Source organism: Sus scrofa, chromosome 11 (genome assembly GCF_054392235.1).
Source record: "Sus scrofa isolate SSC_HxYL_T2T_F1_AM1 chromosome 11, Sscrofa_HxYL_maternal_Yorkshire_Landrace_v2.0, whole genome shotgun sequence".
Lineage (NCBI taxonomy): Eukaryota > Metazoa > Chordata > Mammalia > Artiodactyla > Suidae > Sus > Sus scrofa.
In genome coordinates, this window is record NC_139393.1 from 13,571,886 (window position 1) to 13,594,538 (window position 22,653).

Genomic DNA, 22,653 nt, shown 5'->3' on the forward strand with positions numbered 1-22,653 from the left:
GCTCCAGGTCTCCTGCTGGAGCTTCAGGCTGGGCCTTGGGGGGGCCAGGCCATCCAGCAGACTCAGGCACAGGTGGACTCTGTTCTCTGTGCCAGAGCCGGATGTGCTGAGCTCCCTATGAGCCTGGCAAAGGACCCTGGGTAGCGGCTTACGTGGAGTTTCATCTGGAGGCCTTCTGCCTTCCTCACTCAGCTCGTGGTGGGTCTCAGATGGGCAGTTCTGCAATGACAGTGAGCAGCAGAGGGCCCGGCCCTAAGGTGTCAGAGCCCTGCAGGGCCATTATCTTCTCACTGTTTCTTTTGCCCCCTTGACCTTCTGCTCCCAGATCAGGTGAGTCCTTCTCTGCTCAGATACTGCCCCCTTCCCCCCCGGAGGGCTGGGGGTACAGCTCACGCACAAGGCTCAGCCCTGACTCTCAACACCACCCCTTCTCCCCGGACAGCTTTGTCCTGGCGTGTGGACATGCCCTGCCCAGCAGGCATCCAGCCCTGCGTTACCCTGCTTCTGCTTGAGGCAGACCCACCTCTCACAAAACCCTTTGCACACAAACGGAGGGGACACGGGACTACCATGTGAGATCAGAGAGGGCCCTGTGCTGGGCTGGAGCTCCCTCTCCCTGTATTACCTCTGGGTTCCTGTGGGCAAAGGCCCATAGATGTCTGCCCTGAGTTCTGATCCATTTTCTGCTGGTTTTGCAGATATTGTCTCTGCTACAGCCTTGGGGGGATGGGACACAGTCCATCCCTCCTCTGTTGTTTCCTGGAGAAGTAGGTTCCAAGTTCCTTTGGGCTCTATTGCCAGGGAAGTGAGGTCACTTCCTGGGGTCTGCTTAGCAGGCTTTCCTCCTTCCACAAAGCTCCCCAAGAGTACCTCTGGGCTACTATAGCTCACCCCCCCACCCCCAACGCCATGTTCTAATTCTGTGAAAAAAGTTTTGGTAATTTGATAGGGATCACATTGAATCTTTAGATTGCCTTGGGTAGTATGGTCATTGTTGACTCTTCCAATCCAAGAGCATGGTATGTCTTTCCATCTGTTTGTATCATCATTGATGTCTTTCATCAGTGTCTTACAGTTTTCAGAATACAGGTCTTTTTTCTCTTTAGGTAGGTTTATTCCTAAGTATTCTATTCTTTTTATTTTATTTTATTTTGGGGTCTTTTTTTTTTTTGTCTTTTTAGGGCCACACATGTGGCATATGGAGGTACCCAGGCTAGGGGTCCAGTAGGCGCTACAGCCGCCAGCCTACACCAGAGCCACAGCAACACCAGATCTGAGCCGTGTCTGTGACCTACATCACAGCTCACAGCAATGCCAGATCCTTAACCCACTGAGCGAGGCCAGGGATTGAACCCAAAATCTCATAGTTCCTAATTGGATTCGTTTCCACTGTGCCATGAGGGGAACTCCGTTATTTTATTCTTTTTGATGTGATGGTAAATGGGATTGCTTCCTTAATTTCTTTTTCTGATCTTTCGTTGTTAGTATATAGAAATGTAGTTGATTTCTATATACTAACAGAATTTTGTATTCTGTGACTTCACCAAATTTATTGATGAGCTTTAACAGTCTTTAGGATTCTTTAGGTATAGTATCATGTCTTCTACAAATACTGAGAGTTTTACTTCTTCCTTTCCAATCTGGATTCCTTTTATTTCTTTCACTTCTCTGATTGCTGTGGCTAGGACTTGCGAAACTATGTTGAAGAGTAGTGGCGAGACTGGACATCCTTGTCTTGTTCCTGATCTCAGTGTGAATTCTTTAGGTTTTCACCATTGAGAATGATGTTAGCTGTGGGTTTGTCATATATGGCTTTTATTATGTTGAGGTAGGTTCATTCCCACTATGCCCACTTTCTGAAGGGTTTATCAGAAACGGGTGTTGGATTTTGTCAAAGGCTTTTTCCGCATCTTTTGAGAAGATCATATGATTTTTATTCTTCAGTTTGTTAATGTGGTGTATCACACTGATGGATTTGTGGATATTGAAGAACCCTTGTATCCCTGGGATAAATCCCACGTGAGCATGATGTACAATCCTTTTAATGTATTGTTGGATGCAGTTTGCTAGTATTTTGTGGAGGATTTTTGCATCGATGTTCATCAGTGAAATTGGCCTGTAGTTTTCTTTTTTGGTGGTATCTTTGTCTGGTTTTGGTATCAGGGTGATGGTGGCCTCATAGAATGTGTTTGGGAGAGTCCCTCTCACTTTTTTTGGAATAGTTTCAGTAGGGTAGGTGTAGCCTACCCTTCTCTAAATGTTTGATAGAATTTGCCTGTGGAGCCATCTGGTCCTGGACTTTTGTTTGTTGGAAGTTTTTTACTCACAGTTTCAATTTCAGTTCTTGTGATTAGTCCGTTCATCTTTTCTGTTTCATCTTGGGTTAGTCTTGAAAGATTGTACTTTTCTAAGAATTTGTCCATTTCTTCTAGGTTTTCCATTTTATTGGCATATAGTTGCATGTACTAGCCTCTGGTGATCTTTCGTATTTCTGTGATGTCCATTGTAACTTCTCCTTTCTCATTTCTAATTTTATTGATTTGAGTCCTCTCTCTTTTTTTCTTGATAAGTTTGGCTAAGGGTTTATCAATTTTGTTGGTCTTTTCAAAGAATTAGCTTTTTGTTTCATTGATCTTTTCTGTGGTTTTCTTTATTTCTATTTCATTGATTTCTGCTCTGATCTTTATAATTTCTTTCCTTCCTCTAACTTTAGGTCTTGTCTGTTCTTCTCTATCTGCTTCAGATGTAATGTTAGGTTGTTTATTTGAGCTTTTTCTTATTTCCTGAGGTGGGCTTCTATTGCTATAAACTTTCCTCTTAGAACTGCTTTTGCTGCATCCCATAGGTTTTGTATCTTTGTTGTCATTTGCTTCTAGGTTTTTTTTTTTTTTTTTTTTTTTCTTTTTAAAGGGCCGCACCTGTGTCATATGGAGGTTCCCAGGCTAGGGGTCGAATTGGAGTTATAGCCTACGCCACAAACACAGCCACAGCAGGTAGGATCCAAGCTGCATCTATAACCTATACCAGCTCACAGCAACGCCAGATCCTTAACCCACTGAGCAAGGCCAGGGATTGAACCTGCAAACTCATAGTTCCTAGTCAGATTTGTTTCAATGTGCCATGACAGGAACTCCCACTTCTAGGTATTTTTTAATTTCCTCTTTGATTTCTTCTGTGATCCATTGGTTGTTTAGTAGCATGCTGTTTAGTCTCCATGTGTTTGTGTTTTTTGCAGTTTTTTTTTTCTCGTTGTTGCTTTCTAGTCGTATATCACTGTGGTCAGAAAAGATACTTGATATAATTTCAATTTTCTTAAAGTTACCGAGGCTTGATTCGTGGCCCAGAATGTGATCAATCTTAGAGAATGTTCTGTGTGCACTTGAGAAGAATATGTATTCTGTTGCTTTTGGCTGGAATGTCCTGTAAATATCTATTAAGTCTATCTGGTCTAATGCTTCATTCAGGGCCTGTGTTTCCTTATTAACTTTCTGTCTGGATGATCTGTCCATTGCTGTAAGTGGGGTGTTAAGTCCCCTACTATTATTGTGTTATTGTCAATTTCTCCTTTGAAAGTTGTTAGCAGTTGCCTTGTATATTGTGGTGATCTTATGTTGGGTGCATATATACTTAAAATTGTTATATCTTCTTCTTGGATTGATCCTGTTATCGTTATGTAATGTCCTTCTTTTCTCTTAAAATATTCTTCATTTTAAAGTCTAGTTTGTCTGATATGAGTATTGCTACTCCAGCTTTCTTCTGATTCCCATTTGTGTGGAATATTTTCTTCCATCCTCTCATTTTTAATTTGTATGTGTCTCTAGAAGTGAAGTAGGTCTCTTGAAGACAGCATATATATGGATCTTGTTTTTTTATCCATTCAGCCAGTCTCTGACTTTTGGTTGGGGCATTTAGTCCATTTACATTTAAGGTAATTATTGATATGTATGTTCTTATTGCCATTTTATTAATTGCTTTGGATTTGTTTTTGTTGCTCTTTTTTCTTCCCTTCTTCTCTTGTTCTCTCCTCTTGTGGTTTGATGACTCTCTTTAGTGTTGTATTTGAGTTGATTTTTCTTACTCATGTTTGTATCAATTGTAGAGTCTTGGTTTGCAGTTACCCTGAAGTTTTGATGTAGGAGTCTATATATCTATGAGATTGTTTTGAGTTGTTGGTCTCTTAATTGCAAGTACATCTCCAGTGATCTGCATTTGCACCCTCCTTTTCTCATGATTTCCAATTTCTGATTTTGGTAGCATAATTGTGTATGAATGATTTCCTATCTTTACTGTATATATGCCTTTCCTGGTGAGCCTTGTCATTTGTGGTGTTTTTATTTCTAGTTGTGGCCTTTTCTTTTCTGCCTAGAGAAAGAAGTTCCTTTAGTATTTCTTGTAAAGCTCGTTCAGCATTGCTGAATTCTCTTAGCTTTGCTTATCTGTAAAGCTTTTGATTTCTTCTTCAAATCTGAGGAAGAGCCTTGCTGGATAAAGTAATCTTGGTTGGAGGTTTTTTTTCTTTCATCACATTAAGTATACTGTGCCACTCCCTTCTGGCCTGCAGAGTTTCTGCTGAAAAATCTGCTGATAACATGGGGTTCTCTTGTATGTTACTTGTTTCTTTTCCCTAGCTGCTTTCAGTATTATCTCTTTGTCTTTAATTTTGGTCAGTTTGATTAATATGTGTCTCAGGGTGTTCCTCCTTGGGTTTATTTTGTATGGTACTTGTTGGGCTTCCTGGATTCGAGTGAGTGGTTTCTTTCCCATGTTAAGGAAGTTTTCGGCTATTATCTCTTGGAATATTTTTTCTTTCCCCTTCTCTCTCTCTTCTCCTTCTGGCACCCCTGCAATATGGAGGTTGGTGCGTTTAATGTTGTCCCAGATTTCTCTGAGACTCTCTTCATTTCTTTTCAATCTTTTTTCCCTTTTCTCTTCTGCATCAGTGATTTCCATTGGTCTGTCCTCCACCTCACATATTCATTCTTCTGCCTCCTGTATTCTGCTGTTGGTTGCTTCTAATGAATTTTTTATTTCATTTACTGTATTTTGCATCTCTGCTTGCTTGAGTTTTAAATCTTATATTTCTTTGCTCAGTGTTTCCTGTAAATTATCAGTCTTTTCCTCCAGTTTATTTGCAGTGTCTTGCATCATCTTCAGCATCATCAGTCTAAAGCCTTTTTCATGAAGGCTGAGAATCTCCTGATCTCTTAGCTGTTTTTCTTTTTTTTTTTCTTTTTTTTTTTTCGCTCCCTCATCTGAGTTATAGTTCTGTCTTTTCATGTTTATAGGTTTTTTTGGTGTGGAGTGCTTTTTGCAGACAGTAGAGTTGTAGCCTCTCTTACTTCTGATGCTTGCCCCCCTTATGGCTGAAGTTGGTACAGGAGCTTGCTGTAAGCTTCCTGATGGGAGGGACTGGTGCCTGCACACTGGTAGGTTGAGCTTATTCTTATCCCTCTGGTGGGCGGGGCTTTGTCTCTGGGTGAGATTAGAGGTCGCTGTGTGCCCAGGGGTCTTTAGGTAGCCTGTTTACTGATAGGTGGGGCTGTGATCCCACCTGGATTATTGTTGGCCTTGGGCTTCTCAATGCTGATGGGTGGGGCCAGATTTTCCCAAAATGGCCACCTCCAGAGAAACGCACACTGCTGAATATTCCCGAGAGCTTTTCTTCCAATGTTCTTCCCCCACAACAATCCACAGTCACCCCCTGTTTTCCCAAGAGATCCTCCAAGAACTCTAGTCAGTTCTGACCCAAATTGATTATAAAGTTTGTTTAGAAAAATAAACAAAGAATGGCCAGAAAAATTCTGAAAAATAGAATCAATGGGAATTACCCTTATCAGCTTCTCTAAATAAGTTTATGGTATTGGTAACTAAATAAACAGACAACCAGAAAATCCAGAAATGGGCCCAGGTTTAAGTTAAAATTTATTATATGAAAAAGGTGGCATCTTAGATCAGTGTAACATATAGTGTTGGAATAACTGGATAGCCACATGGAAAAGATCAAAAAGATCAAATTGGACCTGTTCCTCATTCCATATGCTGCAGATATTTCAGAAAGGTAACTATAACAAATGAAACCATGAAAATCCCAGTAGGAAAGTTGTGTTTCTAATATGAACCAAAATTAGAAGCATAAAAACTGATCAATTTATCAATTTGACTACATAAAAAATCTTCACCAAACCAAAAAATACCATAAGCAAATATAAATATAAATTATAACTGAGAAAAAAGTATTTGTTACTCTTTTTAGAGACAAAGGCTGAATAAATCTAATACATAAAAAAGATAATGACCTATATCCTAATTAAAAATTGGCAGAAGTTAAGAAAAGTTTACAGAAAAATAATGGAAAGTATCATTGAAACATATAAAACATGTATAGATCATAATAAGAAAGATACTTACTAAAATTACACTCCCATACCATTTGTAAATTACTAGATTGCTAAAATTCCAAAGGTTTACAATGTTTTGTTGTTGAGCCTGTTGAGAATGCAAAACAGCACAACCTCTGTGGATGGAAACTTGATGTTATCTGCAAACTACAGGTACATTTTTGTCTTTCGCTCAGCAATTCCTCATCAAGCAATCTATCCTAAAGATACATCGACAAAAGTATGACAGGTTTTGAAAAAATGTAAAAATTGGAGCCATCCAAATGGCCTTTAGTAATAAGATCGTTTTTGAATAAATTATTGTACATATGTGTAGTGGATTGCTAACTACTGCTAAAATAATGCTTTATAAGAAACTTCCCCCAAAACCTTTGCTGAAGATGGGTTTTTAAGGAATATATGCATCATATTATAGCAAACACACTCACATACAGTGCACACACAAACAAAAAAATATTCTTCATTTTATGTAAATAATAGTATATTAAACACACCTTTTTCTCCCTGACATTTTAACTAACTAACTTTATGAAGATCATTTTATATCAGATGTAGAAAGCTACCCTATTTTTTTTTTTTTGTCTTTTGTCTTTGTTGTTGTTGTTGCTATTTCTTGGGCCGCTCCCGCGGCATATGGAGGTTCCCAGGCTAGGGGTTGAATCGGAGCTGTAGCCACCGGCCTACGCCAGAGCCACAGCAACGCGGGATCCGAGCCGCGTCTGCAACCTACACCACAGCTCACGGCAACGCCGGATCGCTAACCCACTGAGCAAGGGCAGGGACCGAACCCGCAACCTCATGGTTCCTAGTCGGATTCGTTAACCACTGCGCCCCGACGGGAACTCCGCTACCCTATTTTTTTTTTTGTGGCTGCACACTATCCCATGGATGAATAAACCATTATTTATTAATTCAATCTCTAATTGAAGGACATTTAAATTGTTTCCAACTCTTTATTATTAAAAATGCTGTGATACATTAGTGTGTATGAATACACACATGTTCATACAGTTATAATACTACACATATGTGAATATATCCTAGTTTTCCTCCTTAGAAATGGAAATTTTCAGCACATTTAAAACTTCCCTCTCATGGAGCAGTTCAGTGCTATTTCTTGTTTAGATTTCACATCCAGTGATGCATTAATTCTTTGAAGAATTCCTCCAGGGCTTTAAAAAGAAATAGTACAAAGAGATTGGAAGCAGTGTGTTCAGTGTTGGTTTTGCAAAATTATCTGTTACCAAAAAATGGGAAAAGCTGTGATCTATAGGAGAAAAAATATGTAATTATATTTCCTCCATGTATTTCCATTAACCCACTGAACTTGAAAAGTGACTTTATTACAATGGGTGAAAATTTGAAGAGAATTAATCATTTTGCATAATCAGTCTGCACAATGTTGTATCATAGGCAACAGCAAACTGAACTACATATGAAGCCAGCTGTCATGTTTTGAGAAAAAATACAGGTAGAATAATCACCACAAGTTAGATTTTTGGATAGAATTTCCAAATGACATAATAGGTAACATGGAAAAAATATATATTTAAAGAAATTTTTTGATGCTTTTTTTGTTTTCCTTGTCTTTTTGAAAGATGACATCATGGCTTTGGGGAGATTTAAGGAACTGAAATATTTAAAGAAATAAATTAGATATTGAAAATTACTAGTGAGGAAAGGAAAATGGCTCATAGCACAGAAGATATGTTGGAAGGTTGTGCAGACTTAGGAGAGAAAGTGATCAGGACTCAGGCGATCACCTGAACAACACTTAAGAAAAGTAGACAAAAGCAATCATTACAAGAATGCAAACTCTGAGTGCTAAAATATAGTCAATGGCTGAGAATTCTCATCAAAATCATGAGTTCTGCTTATCTTCCTTATAACATCATGTGTATTTATGTGTCTGTATGTGTATGTTTGGTCCTTTTATTCCCTCCTGAGAACTGGAAAGAGTTAAATGCTTTGCATTTTATAGAGTATCAGGTTTTGGATGCAGCACCTTTGCTCTATGTAGTGTGGATGCTTTTTCTTCAGTACATGAAATTTTTAAGCTAGTTCTCTTTTTTATTCAATCCTCTTTCATATAATTTAAAGCCATAACATTGAATTGGTTTTTATTTTCATTGCACTAAGCCCCCTCATAGAAAGACTCTTTTATTTTCTTATTGTGGAAATTTCTTGCTGTCACATCTTGGCATTCTTCCACATAATAAGCAATTGTGTAGTGTTGGCAGATGTCCATGAATCTAATTCCAAAGAAATGTACCCCATGTATCTCCCATTTCCTCTTGACCTGACCTTTCCCTTTGACCTAGCTTGACTTATCTAATTGTGATTGTGGTATCAAGTTCCTTGTGGTATTAAGTTCCTTCTGTTTGTGTTCTAACACATGCACATACATACAAATCCCTGGGGAAAGTTACCCTGTTGACTTTGGGGAGGGAGTTGTAAAGGTAGGATGAGGAAGCTGAAGAGTAGTGCTAGGAATTCAGTGGATATTATAGAACAAATTGATTCAAATTATGAGCTACTCTCATTTTACATATTCTGAGTAGGCAGCAATGTATTTACTTCTTTCATGTGGCAAGTAGCTACTTTTGTGCACTGGGGAGAATAGTCTAGTCTGTTTTGTTTCCTGTCCTTTGATTCAGGCTATTTTATATTGCCAAGAACCAGAAAAGGCTGGAGCCATTGTGTGCTGACACAGTCCATGGAGTTCAGTTGGGGAATAGTGGCAGCCAGACACTTCCAAAAATGGAGGTAGTGTGGTTTCCGTTGGCCCACAAATGTTCGCCTACCTTATTTTAAAACTTATTTACCTTCTCAAAACTGCAGATGTAACACAGAACCCTCTCCAATTTCTGTCGTCATCACTATCTTAAAAAAACATGGTTTCTTTTAATGATCCCAGCCCTTTAATGACTGCATTAATTTTTGCCAGACAGAACACTCCTCCAGCTTTCTGTGGAGTTCTTTGTTCTCTCCAGTCAGTTCATAGTTTCCTTCATCTACAGTGCTGCCTGGAATATCACTGATGGGTGGTGAATTTAATTTTAAACGTCACATTTTCTCCCTTCCTTCTCTTCCTTCCTTCTTTCCTTCCAGTACATATTTAAGGTTTATTTGCTTAACACTATGATAGGTACCAAGGATTCAGTGGTGAAAATGTAGCACCAGAAAGCTATAGTCCAAAAGGGAGAAAGATTTTGAAAATTAGTGAGTTGTAGTTGTAATAAGCACTGTAGATGGGAAGTACAAGATAATATAAATGTGAATAACAGGATGAAGTAAGTTGCCCATGGAAGCGATGTTTCAAAGGAGGCTTTGAGGAGTTCCCATTGTGGCTCAGTGGAAATGAATCTGACTAGCATCTATGAGGAGCAGGTTCTATCCCTGGCCTTGCTCAGTGGGTTGGGGTTCTGGCATTGCCGTGAGCTGTGGTGTAGGTCGAAAACTCGGCTCGAATCCCACGTTACTGTGGATGTGGCTGTGGCCAGCAGCTACAGCTCCGATTCAGTCCCTACCCTGGGAACCTCCATATGACATGGGTGTGGCCCTAAAAATACAAAAAAAAAAAAAACCCAAAAAAAACACAAGAAAATAAAACAAAACACCACACACACAAAAAAATGGAGAGTGAGTGGAAATTACTGAGACAAAATGTATGAAGTTAGGGTCAGAATCCATGGGAGTTTTTTCAGGCAGAGAGAATGGAATGTGCAAAGGCCCTACAAAGTTGACTCAAATTATAAAGAGGCTAATGAGGCCTGGATTCAGAAGTGAGTGAAGGGAGTCTGAGATGTTATGCAGAGGCCACGTTGTCATACTCAGGTTAAGAGTTTAAGGTTTATCCTTTTATAATAAGATGCTTATGAAATGGAACTAAAGAAAATGTACACAGATATTTAAGAGGGATAAACTGCTGCTTTAATGTTGTTAGCAATTTTATTTTTAAAGGTGAACCCTTTATTTTTTATTTTCTTTATTCTGGGAAGAACTGTTTTAGAGTCTCAGTCACAATTGTATAAGTCAAAACCTGCCCTTCCAAGGGAGGTGTAATGAGAGATATTTTTGCCAAGGTACTCACCTCATTCTTGCTCTGTAGAGCTGTGCCGCTTTTCCCTGGTGATCTCAAGGATGAAGAGTGGACTCGCTTTCATAGGAGCCATGGGAATTTCTGGGTGGAAGAGACTTGTGATCACTCTTAGAGTTCACAGTTATTATACTCCGTCTGATAGATTAGAGTAGCACCAGCTGAGGCTGTTTAATGGGAAAGAATGAAGAGCTTCCTCCCCCTTTCCTCCTAAAGAATGTATCAGTGATGTATAGTCTGGGTCTGGTCGGAACACAGAAGCCTTGTATGGATTCTGAATAGGAAGGATTTCAATACGGGGAAGGAGAGGCTTATGTAAGTCCTGAAAGCACTGTAGGGGCAAAGGGCAGGAAAGCGGCACTGATGATCTCATCCCACAGCAGTGATTCCCATGACTTTGAAAGGAGCTCAGATTTCTTTGATCCTCATGTTGGCTCACGTGTCTCTCTGCAGCTGTCTCCAGAGGGGAACAGCCTCTCCTTTTCTTCTGCCTTCAAGATTTCATGCAAATGTCTCTCAGTAGATTCTAGCCTATAACCACACAAGGAAGTGGATTCTGGAAATGCAATTCCTGGTTTCTCTTCTGTGATGCAAAGGAAACCTTTGGAGAAGATGGCAGTGATGTCAGGTTGACAAAGGAACAGTCCAGCCCAGGTGGTGACCCTGGCTATACAGCAAAGCTTGGGCTGCCGTGAGGGAGAGAGGGTTCCAGCAGAACAGGTTTCCACCTTGACAGTGTGGATGTGCCTCCTTGAAATCTCTTGTGTTAGCCAGGGTTCTCTGGAGAAACAGAACAAGTATGTGCGTGTGTGTGTGCGTGTGTGTGTGTGTGTGTGTGTGTGTGTGTGTTGAGAGAGAAATGGAGACACACAGAGAGATTTATATTAAGGAATTGGCCCTTGTGACCATGGAGGTTGGTTAAGACCAGAATCATCAAGTTCTAGAACCTAGGAAGAGGTGATGTTGTCGTTCAGGTCTGAAGCTTGTCTGCTGGCAGAATTCTGTCTTGCCCAGGGGATGTCAGATTTTGTTCTATTCAGGTCTTCATCTGATTAGGTGAAACCCATCCACATAGGGAAGGCAGTCTACTTTACTCACAGTTCACTGTTGCAAATAGTAATCTCATCAAAAAAATCCTTATATTTAACCATGAGGTTGCGGGTTCGATCCCTGGCCTTGCTCAGTGGGTTAAGGATCCGGCATTGTCATGAGCTGTGGTGTAGGTCGCAGATGTGGCTTGGATCCCACGCTGCTGTGGCTGTGGCTGTGGCTGGTAGCTGTAGCTCCAATTCGACCCCTAGCCTGGGCACCTCCATATGCCATGGGTGTGGCCCTAAAAAGCAAAAAAAAAAAAAAAAAAAAAAAAATCCTTATATTTGACCAAATATCTGGGCATTGTGGTCGAGTGAAGTTGACACATAAAATCAACCATCATACACTTACCCTTCTTCACCTATACTGAGATAATCCACCACTGATAAATGCTATTCTAAAATAATCAAAAATTTCTTTATCGATATGCTCCAAGTTAAAAAATCATGATCTTTTAATGTATATATAGTTCAGTCCAATTTTTTTTTAAAACAAAGAGTGTGATAATTATTTTTCTCTTGCCTTAGATTTAGGAAAGAGTAGAGACATCTTTTTATGTTGTACCCTCTCAGTGTTCAATCATCCATCCACCCATTCATTCATTCAGTCAGTCTTTCAACAAGTATTTATTGAAGATATAGGTGCTGAGGTTGGTGCAGTGATATGAATAAAAGGTCAAATCCAGAAATTCAGGAGTTAAGCTGGGGAGAAAGACAAAGTTTTGTTGTAACTTGTGCAAACGAATAAAGGAAACTTCAAGTTTAAAAGATATTAGGTTTACAAGCTTGCAAGAGCTGATCCAAAAAGCTATATAAAAGAATAAAATTTTACAAGCAAATTAAACAAATGAAAGTTTATAAGTTTTAGAAATCATGATGTCTACAGATGTTTCCTGAATAATCAAAAATGAGTCAGGACAGGGATTTCCCATGGCTCAGTGGAAATGAATCTAACCAGCATCCATGAGGATGCAGGTTCGATCCCAGGCCTCACTCAGTGGGTTAAGGATCCAGCATTGCTGTGAGCTGTGGTGTAGGTCGCAGATGTGGCTTGGATCTGATGATGCTGTGACTCTGGCGTAGGCCAGCAGTTGTAACTCTGATTTGACCCCTAGCCTGGGAACCTCCATACGCCGAGGGGTATGGTCCTGAAAAAAAAAAAAAAAGAAGAGTTTCAAAGCAGAAGAGATCCTACCGTTGGTCTTAAGGAAACAAAGGCTGTGTTATGGAAAGAGCCACTTGTCAGCACATGGTGGGAGGCATCTACAAGTTGTGAATGCCCTGGTTTGCAGCCAACCAAAAAAACCCAGGGACTGCAGTCATAAAACCTCCAGGAGCTAAATTCTGCCAACAATAGAGTGAGCTTGAAAGTGGATTTTTTTTTTTTTTTTTCAGAGTCTCCAGATGAAAACTCAGCTTAGCTGATACCTTCACTTCTACCTCGTGATACGCTGACTAGAGGAGCCAGTCACACCATGCCTGATGTCAAAACTACAGAATTGTGAGTGAATTGAGTTGTTATTTTAAGCTGCTAGACTGTGGCAATCCATTGTGTAACAAAAGAAAATTAAGACAAAAAGGAAAATAAAACAGTAAGGTGTGATCTCAATGGTGAGGTGACATGGCTGGGAGTAGACCTTCCATAACAAGAAGGCGGTTCCTTTAGGAGAGGCTGACATAGCAGGTTAAAAAGGTGTATCTTCCCTATAAACTTGCTGAACATAGTTGGGTATATTGGTTCCACTGTTTTTTATCATTAATACTCTGTGAATGTGGGATTTAGAATAAGTAGCTAATTTATTTGTCATTTTGGGACTTGAGAATACTTCAAACCTAAGTATGTGACTCAGTAATCATTTTGTGATGTTCAGTTTAGAGTTGTTGAGAGATGACTTTTTTTTGGGGAGGGTAAAATATTTTACTTTCTAATAAGTTTAATTTAATAGTTTGAATAATCAGAATTATGTTTATTTCAAGGGAGTTAGGTTGAATCCAAATGTGTAGAGACTTCTTGAGAAAAATATAAAACGCAAATCGAACTTTTATACATTATCCTTTGTTTTCTTTTCCTGCTGTAAAATGTTTAAATGTTTAATTCCTTGAAACTCTTAACACTGATCTCTATATAAATTCTTTTAAACTATGCTATCATGCATTGTATTTTTAGGATAACTGCATATTGTATTAACTCAAAATAGGTCAATGATCTTCTTTAATTACTTGTTAGCTGGAAAGTTGAAGCCACAGCTGTGGTTCCTATTCTCATTTTTTCTTTTCTCTGTGACTCAGATTCCTTATCTCAAAACCTTTTCTTGACTCCATATCTGGACCCTTCTTCTCATGTCCGATCATCTTGTTTCCTTTAATTCTCATCCTTGACCTTTCCTCATCTTAGTTTTCTATGAGGACCTTTCTTCCTTCTTGTAGCCGTTATTTTACCTTCCTCTCCAGCACCTTCTCTCATGGATCATTTCTTTCCACGACTACCACCCCCCAGCTTTAAGAAATTAATTTCTTTCCTCTTCTATTTCCTTTTTAGGAAATAATTACGTAACTCTAGAAATGTATAAATTCCTCACAAAGATTGGGCCAGGATGTAAGTGATTCGTACAAGTTCAGATCTCTTCCTTTATTTTCCTTTCTAATTAAGAACCTTCTCCCATCCTCAGCAAAGATGATCAATACATTCTCTTTATCAGCCAACCTTTATCTTCTCTCTCAACCTCTGTGTCCTACTTCATCACTGTAAATTGCTAAATGTCTGTTTAATACAAGAGCTGGGTTATGCAGAAGTTGGAACATTCAGGATGTTGTTTAGGAATTTTACCTGCATTTTCTAGGTTCTTATGAGAGATCTGCTGGAAAAACAATAGAGGGACATATGGTTCTGTTGGACCTCTGTGCGCATGAGTATAAATGACCATGTGGGTGCACAACTTGGTGAGCAGAAGAGACCTTCATGCAATTTGGAATAAAGGTGGCCTTTCTTGTGGAAGAACGCCACCTTGTGTCAAGGTTTATGGCTAGAAAAGGGGTGTGAAGGCTGCATCTAGCCTCAGCTCTTCAGCTAGTGTTGACAAAATATCGGCTGCCTCTGTACACCGATGCCAAATAGAAACTCAGAGACAAGAGTTGGAAGAAACAGAAAAAGTAACTTTAATTGCCAGGCAAAGAGGGGAACACAGCAGGCTAGTACCTCAAGGACTATGCCACCCCTTGGAGGAGTAGTGAGGAGTCTTATAGCATTGGAGGAGCAGGGCGTGATTAGCTCATGGACATTTTCCTGATTGGTTGGTGGTGAGTCGTTAGGAGTGGGTGTCATCAACCTTCTGGTTCCAGCTGGTCTGGGTTCTACGTTTTGTGGGCAGCATACACTTGACTGCTTCCACGGGGTGGGGGCTTCAGCACCTGCAAAACAGATCCAAGGACATGGCTCAGAATATTATCTATAGTCTTTGAAAAAGAACTGAGTGTCCTTGACCTCGTTGAATGTCCAAATTATTATTATTGTTTTCTTTTTTTTCTGTATTTCCTCTCTTCTCTGATTAAATTGGTTTTTTGCCTAAAGTTTTTCTGCAGATAGAAAGGCAGGTGGAGGACATGAGCGGGGTCCACTCTGGGAAGGCCTCCCGGGTCCTGTTTGGTTGTTCTAGGCCCTTCTGTGCAGTGAAGAACCTGCACAATCATATGTTGCCTCCCCCCGGGAAGAGCAACTCTAGTAAATGTAAAACAGCAGAGGGTAAAGAGTCAGGTGTATGTTGTGAAAGGTAACAGCAATTCTTATTTCCTTGGAGACAATTGAAATTTACTAAACATCTTTTTCAAGCCAATTATTCAAAGTGTAATGAATGTTCATTAGGGTTTATAATAAATTAGGCATTAGAAATGTGTATTTCAGTAGGAAATGAGAGTAAAATTGGGAAAGACAGGTAGATGGAGTAGAGAACATTGTTTGGCAGACTTTTTGTTAAAATGCCAGATGGTAAATAGTTTAGGCTTTGTGGACCATACAAGCTTTCTGTTGCAACTCTTAAACTCGGCTCAAAAGCAGCCATAGAAATTATGTAAATAAGGAGTTTTCCTGTGGCTTAGCGGGTTAAGGAGCTGGTGTTATTCCTGCAGTGGCTTGGATCACTGCTCCGGTGCATGTTTGATCCCTGGCCCGGGAACTTCCATGTGTTTCAAGTGCTTCCAAAAATATGTAAATGAATGGGCATGGCTGTGTTCACTTTATTTACAAAAGTGAGCTGGGGGTGTAATTTGTGAATTCCTAGTATAGAGTATTAGGACAAAATGGTTCACTGAGGCATTTGGTTTGTATGAATCTGCTGTTAATAAGGAAGAGCTCTAAATCTGAATAACAAGTATTCATAAATTGTCAGATTAATTCCACACAGGATGAAAAACAAATTTTGATTACTGATTTTAATTTATAGATTTATAAACACCAGGAATGTAAGTTTTATTTGTCAGGGATTTATTTCTCTATTAAATCGCCTGTAATATATACACTTGAAAAGATAAAAAACTGGACTAACAGACCACATTTCATATAAACTGTTACTCTTTAAACTTCTCTTGCAGCGCTCAATTTAAACAATATATAATGAATGTATATTATGAGTCTCTGGATCATGGTGAATTTTATTCCCTTTCTTTCATAACAGCCAGCTGATATCAGAACTGATCTTTCTTGGAACTGGCCTTGCTAATGGAATTCATATGGTTTGCTCAGATAAGTAATTCTTTGGGGAAAACTCATTATAAGCAAAATACTTGAAAAGATATGAGAAAGGGCAACAGTTGGGCTATAAAAACAGAGTTTATATTTTTGCACGGAAAAAATTTTATGGTCCTAGCATTTTACTCGTTCCCAAATTATCTGATTGTATTATTCCAGAGGCTAAATATAAAGATTGCCTTGTTATCAAACTCTCAAATCTTGAGAAGGATCAATCTTAAAAAAATCCTTTTTCTTCTCCTTCTCCTCCTCCTTCTCTTCTCTCATTCCTTCCCCTTCTTTTTGTATGTCTGTTTGCAAGATGAATATAGACTGTTCCAGAAAATTCTTATTAAAAACTGTGTGGAATAGGCAAGAGCTGATGGGTTATAAGCAATTGGATATCTGGGCCTTAGTGTTTCCTGCATGGAGGTGAATTCCTTTGGCCACACCAGCCGTCCTGTATTGTTTATTACAGTCTGTAACCTCTCCCTTCAGCTAAAGGGGCAAATTCATGAAGGAGTTCACAGAGCTCTTCTGATTTTTGAGGCATTTAAGGCCAGCTAGAATACACTTTATTCAGCGTAATTATACTTTTAATTCATAAGACTTATATATTCAGGTGAAAACTGGCAGTTAAGAAGCCTCAGAGGCAGGGTTTAGATTTTGATTGTCATTTACCACTGCTAGAAAGAAATTGCATTCTAGTGGGGCCGTATCTCAATGAAAACAAACCTTTCTCTTCCATAGCACATTGATCAAAAGAAAGCTCAAGGTTACAAGGATTCTCTGAAGTCCATTGACTCTTTGCTGCTAATTAGTAGCACAACTTATTTGAGCAAATTGAGAATTTTAATACCTACTTTGACTTGCTTTTAATATTGCTCTAATTTCCCATGAACATGTTTTTGTTCTAAACTTGATGCGGACAAATGTACAAACTGTGGATAGGCCAGTCTTATTTATTTATTAAACAAAGTTATGTTTTTATTAGGTTTGGAATTCACTTCTAGGCAGTTAAAAGAAAGGGGTTATTAGTACCTTCCTTCTAAGGCCATTTTGAAATTTTATGAAAAAAAAAAAAAGTATGTGGTACAAAATTGATCTGGGTATACAGCGGGTGAACTGATTCTAATCCTACTCTGTGTATGGAACTAGATCAATTTCCCGGTGCTGGCTGTGGGCTTGGGATGGTATATTTATCTGGTGTTGGAGTCTAGTAATATCTTGTATGCTTTTCCTATCTGTGTGCTCTCTGGAACAAGTAACCTAGAGAGAGTGTGCCATTGAGTGGGCTGTCAGAGATGAAGCTAAGAAATAGTCAACACCTTGACTTTGCTTATTTCCTCAGTGTGAATCAACTAAGGTGGCAGCAAAGGATAAAAGCAGTGTGTCAGTGAGAGAACTACAGTTTCATCCCCTGCTTTGGAGACATTATTCCCAATAGCCTAGAGATTTGTCAGTGACTTGGTAGAGCATGAATTCAGGTATGTGCATTAATTAAACTTCCTTTTTGAAGAATCGCCTCAATGGCTTCTAGACCTAGAAATCTGCTGCTCCAAGTAAACCACAGATTTACACCAGATCTTGACATGTAAGACCATCTAGCATAAGATGCTAAAATATAGTTTGGTCGTTTGCTTTGTAGTAGAAATAGTCATTGTATCATGAATTCATATTTGCTAAGACTTGGGAAATCTTTTGGTTAAGATTTCCTCAGCCTGTTTGCTGCTACTGAATTTTTTTTTTTTTTCTTTTGGTTCAGCAAAGGCGAACTCCTTTAGGTCCTATGACTAATTTCCCCACATCCAGAGATTATCTAATGAGTTCCTTAGAAAACTTTGGAACAAAATTAATCCAAGATTTACTGGGTGACTAATCATATCTCTGGGGAAATAAGCTGGCCCTTAGTTTACTGGTTAGTTGCAAAGAATCCTGGCAATGAATAGAAACAAGGATAAACATCTATTATTTAAAAAATTCAGATGCTCTTGATGTCCATATAAGACATATCCTCAGTTTCAAATTTTCTTCCTAAAGCATGACGTCTCTTCCTTGGCCATCATGATTTATCTGTTGATAAAATTTACCCTGTGTATTCATGAGAATATGATTTATAAAAGTTAAGATATATACTGGATCTTTAGCATATAAAAGCTTCTAATGGATTTTTTTTTTGGAAGAGTAACTGTGAAAAGGAAGTTTGTTTAGAGCAGGAGTTGAGAAAACGTATGGAATAAAAGAAAGCATAAGATCGCCAGGTTCATCTATTTCAGATTTTGATGCATCAGAGGAAAATCAATATGGGTTCCAGAAGGCGTTTTAAGTAATAAAAGGATATTACATTTTTTTCCATCAGATATTGTCAAATTTGTGCTTACATAATGCTTCAAACATTTTGAAAGAATAGAGAATGCTATGAAAAAAAAAAAAAAAACAAAAACCACGCTGTTTCTAAATCCCAAAAGATCATAACTCATAATCCTGTCCAGAATTTTGTTTTCTTAAAACTATTCTCAGAACATATATTGATGATTGATTTAATAGTTCTTAGTCTCATACATATATATGCCATGACTCTGTGTGTGTATGTATGTGTTAGTTGTGTGTGAAAATGAGGTCTTTTTGTACTTTATAAGTTTAATTTGGAATCCAATTCTAAATGTTTATATTTAAGGCCTAGAATAACAGAATTTGTGAGTATTAGAATGTGCCCAGAGTATAACAGAAGCCCTAGGACAAGATGTAAAGTAAATGAAGTTCACCTTCCTGAGATTCCACCTCCATCTATGGGGGCTTTACTCATTGAAGTTCTGCCTCTGGCTGGGGCAGGTGTGCTGGGCCACCAGAAGAGAACTGTCCTCTGGTATTTGCGGTTTGCAGAGTGGTTTCTGAACCAATTTGCAACTTCCTATACTTACTTTCTCTCTGCCATTATGAATTTCTCTGTGTGTGTCTTATTGTGTATTTGTTTCTTAAACTGTCTGCATTTTATTTTTAAAATTTTATGTATGTATGTTTCTTCTTTTCTTTCTTTCTTTCTTTCTTTCTTTCTTTCTTTCTTTCTTTCTTTCTTTCTTCCTTCCTTCCTTCCTTCCTTCCTTCCTTCCTGCCTTCCTGCCTTCCTTCCTGCCTTCCTTTCTTTTCTTTTTCTTTTTCTTTTTTTTTTCTTTTCAGGGCTGCACCTGTGGCATAGGGAAGCTCCCAGGCTAGGGGGCGAATTGGAGCTGCAGCTGCTGGCCTACACCACAGCCACAGCAACATGGGATCTGAGCAGCATCTGTGACTTACACTGCAGCTCCTGGCAATGCCAGGTCCTTAACCCACTGAGCGAAGCCAGGGATAGAACCCGCATCCTTATGGATTCTGTTCGGGTTCTTCACTTTCTGGGCCACAATGGAAACTCCTAAAATTGTATTTTTAATTGAGATGTAATTGAAAAATAACGTTATATTAGATTCAGGTATATAACATGCTTTTTTTTTTTCTTGCGGTAAGAACTCTTTTCAGTTCTCCTTTCCCCCACTTAGTGGTAATGACCTGGCTCCTGGGATGCTGGCCGTCATTCTCTATTGTCTTACAGGTCTGAGTCCTTGGGAATTCACCCTGGCTGGTTTCAGATTTTTTTTTCTTTTCTTTTTTTTCAGGGCCACATGTGTGGGATATGGAAGTTCCCAGACTAGGGGTCAAATTGGAGCTATAGCTGCCAGCTTATGCCACAGCGACAGCAACGCCAAGTTTGAGCCACATCTGCAACCTACACCACAGCTCACAGCAATGCCGGATCCTTAACCCACTGAGCAAGGGCAGGGATTGAACTCATGTCCTCATGGATACTAGTCAGGTTGGTTACTACTGAGCCACAATGGGAAGTCCCTTCCTTGCTCATTTTTAAATGATATTTTTTTACTATTGAGTTATATTAGTTCTTTATATATAATTTTCTTTATTAGTCCCTTACCAGATATAAGATTTGTAAATATTTTCTTCTACTCATTGGGTTGCTTTTTTTTCGGGGCCGCAAGTGCAGCATATGAAATTTCCCAGGCTAGGGGACAAATCAGAGCTACAGCTGCAGGCCATAGCCACAGCCACAGACCATAGCCACAGCCACAGCCACGCAGGATCTGAGCCACATCTTAGAGCTACACCACAGCTCACAGCAATGCCAGATCCTTAACCCACTGAGTGAGTCCAGGGATCGAATCTGCATCTTCATGGATACTAGTCGGGTTCATTCCAACTAAGCCACAACGGGAACTCCCTTACCTATTCTTAATCTAGTGCACTAAACTCTCTCTTTCATCCTTCTTTTCCTTTTATTTCCCCCCATAACTTCATCTATAGAAAGTACTATGTGACTGTATAAATCTTTGTCATTTGTTTCCCCTACCAGACTCTGAATTTGTTGAGGACAGAGACCAGTGTTCTAATTTTCTATTTTTAATATCTATAGTTGATGCCTAGCATATAGCAGACATTCAATAAGCATTTGTTCTATGAAAACTATCTTTCAACAATACTTTGGGATAAGTACCATTTTTATAGAAATTGAGACTCACAGAGTCTAAGTAGCTTGTTCAATCATACAGCAGCAGCTGCATGCACAGGGATTCAACCCATCACTCTTATTTCACATTCAAGGGTTTCTTTCATAAGTTGCCAATGCTGGAAATGTGTTTCCATTATTGAGAGTTAGTCTTTTTTTAAAAATTAATTTTATTATTTTTAAAACTTTTTTTTTTGGGGGGGGGCACACCTGCAGCATATGGAAGTTTCCAGGCTAGGGATCAAATTGGAGCTGCATCTGCCAGCCTGTACCACAGCCACAGCAATGCAGGATCTAAACCGCATCTGCAGATTACACCACAGCTTGAAGCAGTGCTGTATCCTTAACCCACTGAGTGGGGCCAGGGATTGAACCCTCAGTCTCATGGATGCTAGTTGGGTTTGTGTCCTCTGAGCCACAGTGAGAACTCCAAGAATTAGTCTTGTTTATAGTTCCTAATTGATTTGTGGTTTTCAATTTAATGAAAATATTTATATTTTTCTTATTTGAGGTAAATTCTTAAGGTGTAAGAATAATTTAAATATTTGTGCTTTGTAAGTTTAATGTCCTTTTTTTTTTTTTTTTTTTTTTGTCTTTTGTCTTTTGTTGTTGTTGTTGTTGCTATTTCTTGGGCCGCTCCCGCGGCATATGGAGGTTCCCAGGCTAGGGGTTGAATCAGAGCTGTAGCCACCGGCCTACGCCAGAGCCACAGCAACGCGGGATCCGAGCCGCGTCTGCAACCTACACCACAGCTCACGGCAACGCCGGATTGTTAACCCACTGAGCAAGGGCAGGGACCGAACCCGCAACCTCATGGTTCCTAGTCGGATTCGTTAACCACTGCGCCACGACGGAAACTCCTAATGTCCTTTTAATAGCATTTACTAATAATTTTTTCAGCATTGTCAGTACATTAGTTATTTCCAATTAAGGAACATTTAAAGGTAGCTTTGCAATTAAGTAATTTTAGGTGGTATTTTAAGATTCTGAAGAGCTTAGTGTTGTAAATGTTCTTGTAATGGTTGCAATATTTTCAGTTACTCAGGTGTGAAAAAGGTAGTATCTTTTTTTTTACTTTTTCAATAACTCTTGTTAATCTGTTTCTGCTCTTTATGGAAGAACATGCAACCTTAGTGCATTCTGAGTAAACTCAATGATTTCACACTTAAACCCAGCAGCTTTAGCTTTAACTCTATGTGGTGACACTGGGGAGCATATCTGACCACTGATTGTTGGCATCTGTCCAGTCTCTTATCTGTTGAAATGTAACCTGCTCCATCTGCCACCTTGGCGTCCTCTACACTCCCATCCCCTGAATAGTAAGCTTTCTGATTAGGTTCTGGCTCACCTACTCTGATCTTTTGCCTAACTGGAAAGTCCTTACGATCTCTAATCCCCAGTCCCATGGAGGCAGGGAAATTTGGCTGCTTTCTCACATCACTCCAGAGCTGCAGGTGACTTGGTTGGGTAACAAGCAGGAAATTTCTACCTTTATCCCACATGCTCCCTGCCAGCCGCTTTCCTCTACTCTACGGGAAGTCTTAGGATCTAGCTCACTTCTCCCCATCTCTGCCAAGAAGAGAGCACAGGTCCTTTCTACCATAATAGCCCCTGACTCTTCTGAAGCTTCCAATTAACTCTCTTCCTTTTGAAGCTAACCCTGGTTTTGGAGGGTAGGCATGAGAGAAATGCAGGGCAGGGAGACTCCCATAGGCATCTAACTTTTTTGCTTTTATTCCAGCAATAGGACACAACGTCTAGGGACTCATATGCTGCAGTCATATAAAAACATGTCT

General features: G+C 39.3%; 1 protein-coding gene across 1 annotated transcript in view; it reads left to right on the forward strand.

Moving 5' to 3' along the window:
• Positions 1-22,653, forward strand: part of LOC106505265 (uncharacterized) — a 281,848-nt gene that overhangs the window by 63,352 nt on the left and 195,843 nt on the right. Inside the window, exon 7 of the mRNA XM_084982501.1 lies at positions 12,984-13,089. The gene's annotated coding sequence lies outside the window, so the exon portion shown is untranslated. The remainder of the gene's footprint in view (positions 1-12,983; positions 13,090-22,653) is intronic.